Source organism: Doryrhamphus excisus, chromosome 14 (assembly GCF_030265055.1).
Source record: "Doryrhamphus excisus isolate RoL2022-K1 chromosome 14, RoL_Dexc_1.0, whole genome shotgun sequence".
In the NCBI taxonomy this organism is placed as follows: Eukaryota; Metazoa; Chordata; class Actinopteri; order Syngnathiformes; family Syngnathidae; genus Doryrhamphus; species Doryrhamphus excisus.
The window spans coordinates 8977469-8989555 of NC_080479.1; the positions used below are offsets into that span (position 1 = coordinate 8977469).

The 12087-nt window shown below is 41.7% G+C and overlaps 1 long non-coding RNA gene across 1 annotated transcript; it reads right to left on the bottom strand.

Moving 5' to 3' along the window:
- Window positions 1-548: 548 nt before the first annotated feature.
- On the bottom strand, window positions 549-9045 carry LOC131101647 (uncharacterized). The gene is made up of 3 exons (XR_009119254.1): window positions 8910-9045; window positions 7302-7407; window positions 549-5294 (listed from the first exon to the last, which is right to left on the bottom strand). It is a non-coding gene; the product is annotated as an uncharacterized LOC131101647 (long non-coding RNA).
- Between the last annotated feature and the right edge of the window lie 3042 nt (window positions 9046-12087).

Sequence of the window (12087 nt, forward strand, 5' to 3'; positions counted from 1 at the left end):
ATGTGATGTCCACAGGAGGCGGGGTGGCTGGATTAGATTTGGAATGGGAGGGTTTGCTTGAACAATCGACAAAGAAGCTCCAATACATTCTTCATCCATCCGTCCATTTCATAGAACGCTTGTACTGATTCGGGTCACGGGAGGGCTGGAGCCTATCCCAGCTGGAAAGAGGGGTACATCCCGGCACCAGCCAGCCACAAGGCACCTATAAAGTAGATAGGGTTGGTGTACTTCCTCATGAATTGTTTAATGATAATAACTTTGTGTTGAACTTTGTTATGAATTTACATTCACAAGAGTACACTTTAACAAAAGATGTTTACTTTTGAAAAGGTCATGAAAAAACAAACGGGGAGAACATTCATTCATTCATTTTCTACCGCTTTTTCCTCACAAGGGTCGCGGGGGGTGCTGGAGCCTATCCCAGCTGTCTTCGGGCGAGAGGCGGGGTACACCCTGGACTGGTGGCCAGCCAATCCCAGGGCACATATAGACAAACAACCATTCACACTCACATTCATACCTATGGACAATTTGGAGTCACCAATTAACCTAGCATGTTTTTGGAATGTGGGAGGAAACCGGAGTACCCGGAGAAAACCCACGCATGCATGGGGAGAACATGCAAACTCCACACAGAGATGGCCGAGGGTGGAATTTAAAATCCAAACCTTAACAATACGCTGTGGTTGTAGTGTAGGTGTCAGGGATGTAGAGCATAAGGATAACTGAATACAAAGTAGATTCCTATGATTTTTATGCTGATTAGCCTTGTGAGACTGCATTAATGATACTTTGTCGCTGCACCCTCCTGTGCTCCAAAGCCATACATCTTCCTGGAACGTCCCATTTCCTTTGTTTTTCTATAATATTTCTTTATTTCATCTCCCAATGAATTATGTATATTGGTAGAGCAGCTGCCTGGCTACATACAAAATCCCCATAAGTCTGCATGTGCAGCACGTGTGCATCACTCTTCCCAACTTAAGCGCTGTATATCTATTTGCATGTTGCGTGATAGCGTCTTGGCATTCATCTCTTTACGGTCCCCTCAAGGGATCCCCGTGGAATACATTTCCTCGCTACCGTTATCTATCGCCAAGGAAGGGGGGGGCGGAGAGGGAAAAAAAGCAAGAGGAAGCAAAAAAAATGAAAGGAAGGGGATCAATTAAATGGCTGGTGGGAAGAGGCAAAGTGAGGAAGAAAGAGATGAGGAAGTGCGATGAAGGATGCGGGGCTTGCATGTTATTAACTACACTGGAGTCACATGAGAGTAGAGATAACGCTCACTTGAGGACACGGTCGCCATCGCTCACTGAGGGCGGGGCCAAGAGGGAAAAACTAATGACACGGTGTCCGCCGCTGCTGCTGTGCTTAAGTAGGCGTAGCTAGAGCCGTAGGAAGGCTAGGTTTCTGTCCTTTCAAATACACGCCTGCTCCATTCACCTGTCTATCCATTCACATACATGCATCATGTAAGCATTTGTTAGTCTATTCTCATAGTCACAAAATGTCAACATTTGTCTTTCCATACACATAATGCTCACTGAATTACCTATTGTGAATGTATGTCTATTCACTTACATTTTTCATACATCTGTCCGTCCATTCACATATGTATTGTAAATATGTCGCTGACATGTTATATATATATCTTGTCAATTCACAGTCCATTCATGTACACTACATGCAACATGTCTGTCAATTTACACACACACAAACATAATGTAAGTCAGTCTGTCCATTCGCATAAGCGCATCCTTGTCCTTTCAAAGACACGCTTGGTGTTCAGACATAATGCAAACATCTGTCAGTCTATTCTCACACTCAAAAAATGTGAATGTCTGTCCGTGAACAATCTGTCATTCCATTCACATTTGTCCCTTCGTGTACAAGTTGTACTCTAAATATCCGTACTGTATGTGCACTACGTAAACATATATTTATCCATTTATGTACAGTACATGTTGTAAGCATCTGTGTGTCCATTCTTGAATACAGTGTAAATGTGTTTGTCCATTCACATGCCAACATAATGACGGTCCATTCACATACATGCATTATATAAATGTTCAGTTACACACACACACACACACATATGCAATGTAAGTCAGTCTCCGCATGTACATAACACACATAATATTAACATATGTTTGTCCACTCACACGTACACGTCTGTCTACATGCAATATAAAAATGTGTCTAGTACAGTGTGTACATTGTTGTAATCCTGACTGGATCCTGTGGTGGACAGGTTGTTCTTTTGTTGTTGGATGTGGTAAGGGGACAAGTGGGCCTCAGCTGGCCTGCTAGTAGTGCTGGGCGTGTGATGAATTCTGCAGTTTGCACTGTTTCACCGAGTCAAACGTGCACGGTCTGTTGAGTCCCTGTGAGGGACCCCACCTGGCTCTGGCCCTGCTGGTGCCACGGGCTGCGTGAGCCTTCTATCTGCAGTCCCGTCAGGTGAGACTGAGGGACTAACAGGAAGGGAGTGGGGGGATCTGGAGCAAGGTGGGTGGCATCGGTGGGGGGGCAAAGCTTTGTCGGGATTGTCTGTGCAGCAATATAGTTACAAAGTAGTTACATTAATGGCTGCTTAGCAGAGCTGGCAAGGTTGGTGCACCACCTTCATAATGGCAATAAAAACAACAACATAAGTGGGACATGCGCACATACACGCATGATTGCCTCTGTGTGCAATCACTCAGCTAAAGGGTACACAGTCCGTACGTGGATAAGAGGCACACTGTATGTGAAGCACGTACCTGTAGCAGTACAGGCTAAATGACCTCTACCTTCCGTGTTCAATCACACCTTATTTGGTCGTTACCTCGCCAACAGTGTTGCAAGGGCGGGATGGAACTCTGAGCACCCTGGAAAGGATGTAATCACACAAACAAGGACCAATCACAGAATGACAGTGGGTACTGTGCGTGGTTTTCTGTGTGTGTTTGGGAAAAAAAAAATAGAAACCTCACAAGTTACATCCTCTGCCTCATTTATTTTAATGCCCCCCCTCCACCACTACCACTATATTGCTCTCATACTCTGTCTTTCTTTAATGTGAATAACTAGCCTGATTGTGGCGATGCTGTTTAAACGCTGACCCACTTTGTCACCTTCCCCTCCCCTGGGCTGTCGCTATAGTGAAAATATTACTTGGTTACTATAGCGACATGTTTATAAATGCAGTTTATGGCTCCCTGCTTGGCCTTTTTCCTCACACTGCACTTATGCCCCCCCTCTTGTTCCTTGTTTTGCAAAACCATCATCTCTATATTGTACACATTTGCTAACCTAATTCACAACACACTCAAATGGTGAGCTAGCCACCAAGCTCGCTATTTAACTATTTATCCAAGTTGCTAACCAGCTACATTGTTGACTCATACCGTAAAGCTAGCTACCTAGCTACAGTAGTTGTCTAAATGCTATTTAAATTGACTTAATGTCAATTATTACATAATTCCCAAAACAGCAAAATGGGGTAGCTATATGGGTTTCTATTTTAGTAGCCATCTATTACTATTGCTATCTAGCTAACTATGTAAATAGCTAACAAGCTCTAGCTAGCTAACTACTGTGTCTGGCAAGCAATATTTCAAGTGTTTCAGCAGGTAGAATTAATACCAAATGTGTTTTCTTCAGTTGCTTGGGTTTTCTTTCCTCCCCCCTCCTCTTTCTATAAAAGTATTTGCTGCTTTTTTATTTAAATAATTTCATCTGCTGTTCATCAACTGTTTTGAAATCATTGGCATGGTTGCCCCTATTTGTACATGTGTTCATGTGTTGTGTTTGAATTGAATTATGTAAAAAAAATGTTTTTCATATTATGTTAAAATCTGTACACCTGTTAAATGAATGTTATTGCTCTTCGACAGGTGATACTCATCAAAACAGGTCGCCCCCTAAGTCCCCGGATTGGTTGCCTGCACCCATCGGGGACATACATATATGTGTGTAGGGCGGAGATGGGTAATAATATTACATTAATAATTACAATAATATTACATTAATAATATGTCTGATGAAGGTCAAACGGACCGAAACGTTATCTAAATAAACTAATGAATGAGACTGACACCTCTTTTTGAACTCTTCTTGTGTGCCTGCAATGATGCTGTAGCTACAAAAATATTATTAATATAGAATCGTTGTTTGCTGAAATTCACCATCTGTGATAAATGGGGACGACTGTATGTGTTTCTGTGAGATGAATGAAAAGGAAAAGGGTGAACAAGCGCAAATACAGTGCATTACTTATCCAGTGCAATATAAGTGTAAAGGTGACTATAGGGTTGTTATTTATTTCCTAGAGGGCTCTAACTATTTATCCAAGTTGCTAACCAGCTACGTTGTTGATCCATACCGTAAAGCTAGCTACCTAGCTACAGTCGTTGTCTAAATGCTATTTAAATTGACTTAATGTCAATTATTACATAATTCCCAAAACAACAAAATGGGGTAGCTATATGGGTTTCTATCTTAGTAGCCATCTATTACTATTGCTATCTAGCTAACTATGTAAATAGCTAACAAGCTCCCTAGCTAGCTGTTGATGAGAATTGTCAAACTTCATCACCAAACACTGAAATAGGCTATCTAGCTAACTACTGTGTCTGGCAAGCAATATTTCAAGTGTTTCAGCAGGTAGAATGAATACCAAATACACAGAACACTCAATTCTCTCTCCACCGCGGGGCGTCCATCTTTGCTCTAAACTCATTTTGTCCCCTGATAAGTAGCTGTAAGACCTCGCCATAATGCATTTGTGTGGGTTTTTGGGCGATACATCACGCTTTGCGTCTACCTCTCTGACCGCAGAGGTGATGCATAGGAAATAAAAGCCGTGGGTTCTCTCATGAAAGTCTAATCGAACGCTGATTCATTCTGTCGTCCACGCGAGAAGACAATGGAGGGATAGAGGCGTCCCACTCAAAGCAAAGTGCTGCTGAGGCTACACTTTCACTCCTACTGGGTTCAGTTGTTGTGGAGACCCCATGAATAACAAAGCAATGCTTGATGTCATTATGTAATCAAAGCAAGCTGCCCCCATGCGTCCATGCACACACACTTACCTGCGGGTCTCTTATCTACTTGTTTAAAGACATGTTTGCTGCTCTTCTGCCAAGTGGAATGTCTTCATAATGATTAAACGCACTCCACAATCTCCTACAAAGTCTTTTCAAAAGCCGTTATAGCTGCATATTGTGGTGAGCTTGACAGGCAGAGGCACTTCAGCTTCCTTGAAGAAGTTGCTCTTTATTTGGGCAAGCCGTAGCCTACAGCAGGACCTGCAGTGAGGAAATGAACAGATCACTAAACAAAATGCACCGAAATCTCAGGACCACATATAACAGGAAGGTAGAACATATACTGTACAGCTACTGCTGCTCCGGGGACGAACAATGATCACTATTTTGTGGTTGACTATTAATAGACAAAAAGATAAGTTATACTGTTTATAGGCAGTAATGATGCGACGTGAGCTTACATTACAGTACATTACTTCCACTGCATGGAGTCAGCCAAGGCATGTCAGACATAAAGTGAAAAAAAAAGTTCTCCTCCCATTTTGTGTGGAAGTGGTACGTTTTTTGGCTTCTTACTTTGTCCTTACTCCCCACTCCGTTTTGAAACCCTTTCTTAAGTTTAAAATAAATAATCAGGAGGCTAATTAGTTAGGTCACTAGCATGTTATGCTTAAAAATGTTGTTTCTTGTTGATTTTCTTGGGTTGCTTGGGTTTTCTTTCCTCCCCCCTCCTCGTTCTATAAAAGATATTGAGCATTTACTCATTCATTCATTTTCTACCGCTTTTTCCTCACGAGGGTCGCGGGGGTGCTGGAGCCTATCCCAGCTGTACACCCTGGATGGCCGAGGGTGGAATTGAACCCTGGTCTCCTAGCTGTGAGGTCTGCGCGCTAATCACTCGATCGCCGTGCCGCTGAGTATTTACTGACTTTTTATTTTAAAAAAATCATAAAACTGTTTTTAAATCATTGGCATGGTCGCCCCTATTTGTATGTGTATTTATATGTGTTTATGTGTTTGAATTGAATTATGTATAAAAAAATGTTTTTCATATCATGTTAAAATCTTTACACCTGTTAAATGAATGTTATTGCCCTTCGACAGCTGATACTCATCAAAACAGGTCGCCCCCTAAGTCCCCGGATTGGTTGCCAGCACCGATCGGGGACATACATATACGTATGTGTGTAGGGCGGAGATGGGATAATATGTCTGATGAAGGTCAAACGGACCGAAACGTTATCTAAGTAAACTAATGAATGAGAGCGACACAGTGTGCGGGAACCTCTTTTTGAACTCTTCTTGTGTGCCTGCAATGATGCTGTAGCTACAAAATTATTATTAATACAGAATCATAGATTGCGGAAATTCACCATCTGCTATAAATGAGGACGACTGTATGTTTTTCTGTGAGATGAATGAAAAGGATGAACAAGCGCAGATAGAGTGCATTACTTATCCAAAACAGTGCAATATAAGTGTAAAGGTGACTATAGGGTTGTTATTTATTTTCTAGAGGGCTCTAACAATGTGAAAAACCATATTTAGGAGCTCATAAACAGATTATATATGCTCTAACTATGAAAATATTACATTTGTAAATATATACCAGATTCACTACCGCTCCATGATAACTAATGAAAAATATGTATCAAAGTAGTCATCTGGCTGCGAGGGAGCTATCTCTGTCTCTCTAGTCAACATGGCGGTGGGTCTGGTTGGAATGTAGTGTAGAAGACAGCGTGACGCGTCACCGTGACATCGATGACACGACACGTTTCACCCGACCGCTCCATTTCAGCCGCCCTCGCTGTATTTCTCCTCCTCCTCCATCCCCCCCACCTCCTATACGGGCTGTGATGAGGTGCTGTAATCTATAAGAAATGACTCGTCTAATGTGATTTGTGTCGGTGCTCATAAAAGCTCGCCGAGCGTATCTTTAAACGAATGAACGTGTTGACTCAGCGCTGCTGTCGCATTGCAGGGACCATAAACGCTTCTGGAACCAGGCGGCGCGGGTGTGCCAGAGTCACTTTTAACGACAAACTCCAAAGTCAAATAACTATACATTCCATGATGCCGGTTGACTTCCACGTTCATTTAGTTCCAAACCCAAATAACTGTCAAACAATGTATGAAGTCAAGTTAAACCAACCAAAGCAAGTTAAACCAACTGCAAAATAAAAGTAAAACTACCTGTGTGGTGACCTGGCCACTTGGCGACAGTAACAACATAAAACATTGAGTCATTACCTTACATTACATTACCTTAGCACTGCAGGATGTCAGTCATGGGAAAAAAGATATCCTCCCATCCCGTGTGGAAGTGGTAAGTTTTGGCTTCTTAAGTTTAGATGATGGCTGTGTTGAGTCCCTGCAGCATAAGAGTTGCTGAATATGTTGAAAACAATGAATAATACAAACATAAAGGTGACTATAGGCATACAGGGCTATAATAATGTAAAAAAAAGTTACTTGTATAGTATTAGCTTTACCTCCCTACTTGGCTTCTCTCTGTGGGCAAATGTTGAGTGTGTGAATAAAAAAATGTGTGAATATACATGGGAGCGAATGGTGAACTGTGAACAGACGGGGTTGACTGTATTTAAATGCTAGCAACTAGCTAGCAGTGTGATCCTCCTATCTGGTTCTATGGTTATCATCACTCTTTGCAGTTTGTCACCACTGATGCTTTTCAAAAGCCATGTCATGTCCTGCAAGTGTAAAGAGATGATAACCACTATAATAAAACTAAAATAATGTAAAACTACTCACCCTTTAAGGATGTCACATTAGGGAAAGAGAACAGGAAGGGGTACAGGCAATATTTCAAGTAACATCTTAACATTCCGAAATGTCCTGGAAGTGTAGAGAGGCGATAGCCACTATAATAAATCTATCTGGTTCTATGGTTATCATCACTCATTGTAGTTTGTCAGCACTGATGCTTTTCAAAAGCCATGTCATGTCAGGCATGATGGTTCAAATTGGTTTACAGTAAACCTCGGATATATCGGATTCAATTGTTCCCACTGGTTTTGTCCGATATAAGCGAAATCCGTTATATGCGTATACCGGAAAATGTCCATTTTACGCATATATCGGATTTATATCAAGTATATGCGTAAATCGGATTTTATCCGTTATAAAAAGGCACTTCCTTGACTATGTTTCCAATGTACCTGGACGCGCAGGCAACGCTGCAAACGCTGCAAATGACGTTGTATAGCGGCCTGTCACGATTCGGCCAATCGGAGCGCCACGATGCGGCCATCCGATATATGCGAGGGAAATTTCATGGAAATGCATTGGAACGGGACTGGAGATTTTGTCCGAAATAGGCGAAATCCATTATAAAAAATCCGATATATGCAATGAATTTTTATTGGAAATGCATTACAGAAAAATCGGTTCTTTTTTATCTGTCCGTTGTGAGCGAATTTCCGATATATCCGAGTCCGACATATCTGAGGTTTACTGTATTTATATTTTTAACGCATTGACTGAAACGGAGAGGGTTCTCAACATGGTGAGAATGTCTCCAAGGAATAAAGGTGTGTTCAAGTCAAAGAACACGGCAGGTTGTCCTCTGTTGGTGGATTTATTAAGGCTTTGTGCTGTGGTGCTGTAACAACGTACATGCAATACAAATACACAAATAAATGATCAGTAAAGTAACGTAACTCATATTACATAAACATAATGATGAGCCAAAGGCACATTAAATACAGAAAGTAAATATGACGCTTATTGAAACAACAGTTAGTTATACAGTTAGCTTGAATGTTAATGTTAGCACCAATGAACAAAAGAGCCTCACTTAGCAAAAGGGTGCACAAACAACTGCACAGCTTGAACAATGGAACCAAACCTCACCTCTATGCACTGCCGCACAGCATCAACCCGGGGAGATGGTGGGTGAGGCTCAAGAAAGCGTCAGAGAGGTCAGAAAACAGTAGTTAACAACATCTCCACCGACGCAACAGCGCTCACTGTGGAGCGTTTACTGACCGCCGAACACAGTGGGACAAAACAACGCTCTAAGCAGAACAAAGCTGAAGTGACACAAACCATGTAAATGATGGGCTTTCTAACATATTTTTACTATATTTGACGTATCCTACCCTTCTATTGTGCTCCTGCTTCTTTTTTCCCTCCCATTTTCCCCCCACTTAAACAATCATCTGCCCTTTTCCCTCCATTGGAATGACTTAATGGATGGTTTAAAAAAATGACTCCAACACATTTAGTGCTCTTGAACTTTGTGCTCCTTTGTGATGTCAGCAAAGCAGCGGGGAGTCGAACGCCATCTTTCTTTTATTTCTGCCTCTCAATTTCTCATTAGCTAACTTTTCCCTTCATTACCCTAATGCCACAATTTTGCCTCTCCCCTCCCCCACCCCTCCCTCCTTACATTCAGTGTAATATGGCCTTTTGTTTCTTGATGATTGCCTGCACACACAAAAAAATCACTAAGTGTGAAATTTCAGCTCAGGGCCTTTTTTCATTGTCTTGCCTCAACTGAAGCGCAGTGGGGATGATAGGTGATAAATAATAAGAATGATTTTGAACAGCTCAATGCCTACTGACAGAATGTTCTCGGAAAATATCTGAGTTTAAAAAAAAACATCTCCACAGGTGTGTTTGGCTTTTTCTTCGGATTTTCTGTCAAAGGCTGATGGCAAAGAGCAAAATTGTGATGATAACCCCATACCAGAATGGGGTAAAAAATATTACTTCAAAGTAATGGGTGAATAGTTTTACTTTATTTTTGTTTTATTTTAGTGCCTATCGCCCCTCTACACTTCCGGGACATTTCGGAATGTTAAGATGTTACTTGAAATATTGCCTGTACCCCTTTCTGTACTCTTTCCCTAATGTGACATCCATAAAGGGTGAGTAGTTTTACTTTATTTTTGTTTTTTATAGTGGTTATCATCTCTCTACACTTGCAGGACATTTAGGAATGTTAAGATGTTACTTGAAAAATTGCCTGTACTCCTTCCTGTTCTCTTTCCATAATGTGGCATCCGTAAAGGGTGAATTGTTTTACTTTATTTTAGTTTTATTATAGTGGTTATCGTCTCTCTACACTTGCAAGACATTTAGGAATGTTAAGATGCTACTTGAAACATTGTCTGTACTCCTTCCTGTTCTCTTTCCATAATGTGGCATCCGTAAAGGGCGAGTAGGTTTACTTTGTTTTAGTTTTATTATAGTGGTCATCATGTCTCTACACTTGCAGGACATTTAGGAATGTTAAGATGTTACTTGAAACATTGCCTGAACTCCTTCCTGTTCCCTTTCCTTAATGTGGCATCCGTAAAGGGTGAATAGTTTTACTTTATTTTAGTTTTATTATAGTGGTTATCGTCTCTCTACACTTGCAGGACATTTAGGAATGTTAAGATGTTACTTGAAACATTGCTTGTACTCCTTCCTGTTCTCTTTCCATAATGTGCCATTCGTAAAGGGTGAGTAGTTTTACTTTATTTTAGTTTTATTATAGTGGTTATCAGGTCTCTACACGTGCAGGACATTTAGGAATGTTAAGATGTTACTTGAAACATTGCTTGTACTTCTTCCTGTTCCCTTTCCTTAACGTGGCATCCCTAAAGGGTGAATAGTTTTACTTTCTTTTAGTTTTAATACACTGATGCGTGTCTTTGCATTGCCTCTACAGTTAATATCAGGTATCCTTTGTTTGATGGATACATACATTTCTTTAAGGTGTTGTAGATAGGCGGTAGAGATCCTCTCCGTAGTCCCGCACTCCTCCAGGCAAAAAAAAAAAAAAAAAACACAAAAAACATCTGCAGAGTGCAAAAAGTATCCCCGCTTGCCTCGTTATCTTCTCCAGGGCTGCTTAGTGATTTATTTAGCTGCTTACCGAGTGGCACTCAGGCAAAAAGGACGAGAAGAATAAAAGGGATAGAGGACAAGAGGGGGGGGGGGGGGGGACTGAGAAGTGTTCAGGTGATGATAAGAGGAGCAGACTGACAGATGTAAGGAAAGGAGAAAATGAAGACACCAAATCAATCTGCTTTAACACCTTTCATATTGGCTCTTTTTTGTCTGTTTTCACAGTTGATGCTCTTAGTAGCCTACTATAAAGCCCGTTAAAAAGGGTCCACTACTGCACTTCTTTTTTGTGAGGTTGGAGTAGATAATGTCACCAAATTTTGCTGCTTCCTTCAGGAGGCGCCTGCAGGCTAAAGGTCACGTTTGGGCCTATCGGGGTCGCCAGAGCTGTGCTGCTAAATGAGCCTCTTTAATGTCACCGAGGAGAAAAATGGGCAATCCCTCAATTTGGCAAGAACTGGCCCGTGGCAGCAGGGCGGGTGTGATGGAGTGTGTGTGTGGTGGTGGTGGGGGGGGTTTAAGCTTCAGGAAACCTGGTGACCTTTTCTCTGTTTTCTGACGCGCTGACTCGATTGCCCTTTATGAAAATGCTAATACAGACTAGCACGCTACAAAACAGGTCCTCTGAGAAGGCCCTGGGCGTGTGGAAAATAAAAAGGCTGGAAGACCACAAGCAGAGAGCGTGCTCACGGGGCACAGTGTCAAGTTTTTGGGAGGGGTTTAAGTTCAGCTTAGTGTGAAAGTGGCTTCTTTCCTGCATGCAAATCTTCTCTGCGGCGTCTTAATAGCTCTAAGCAGCCAGTTAGGTTTATGTACACATCAAAACGGCAACATCTGCAGGGCCAGATTACATTTTTATGGCTGTATTTCAGTGGTGAAATAGACCCTGAACCACATCCAAGCTGCAGCACCTGCCAGGCTGGCTTTCACACGGCTGCTCAGTCTGCTTCAGCTCACGCATAAAGGACAACTTCATTATTTGCAATTTTATTCATTCAGCGGGCCACAAAAGGTTTGAAAGAAAAAGCCTAATTATGTTAATGGCGGACTCAGATACAGTACATACTGTGTAACGGTGAAATCAGTAGCACTACAGCAAGCAGCCCTCGGCTCGATGGGGACTCACCTTGGCAATCATAACAAGATCACCGAAATCTTAATTTGGAATTTACTGAATGCCTGTTGAGTAAAA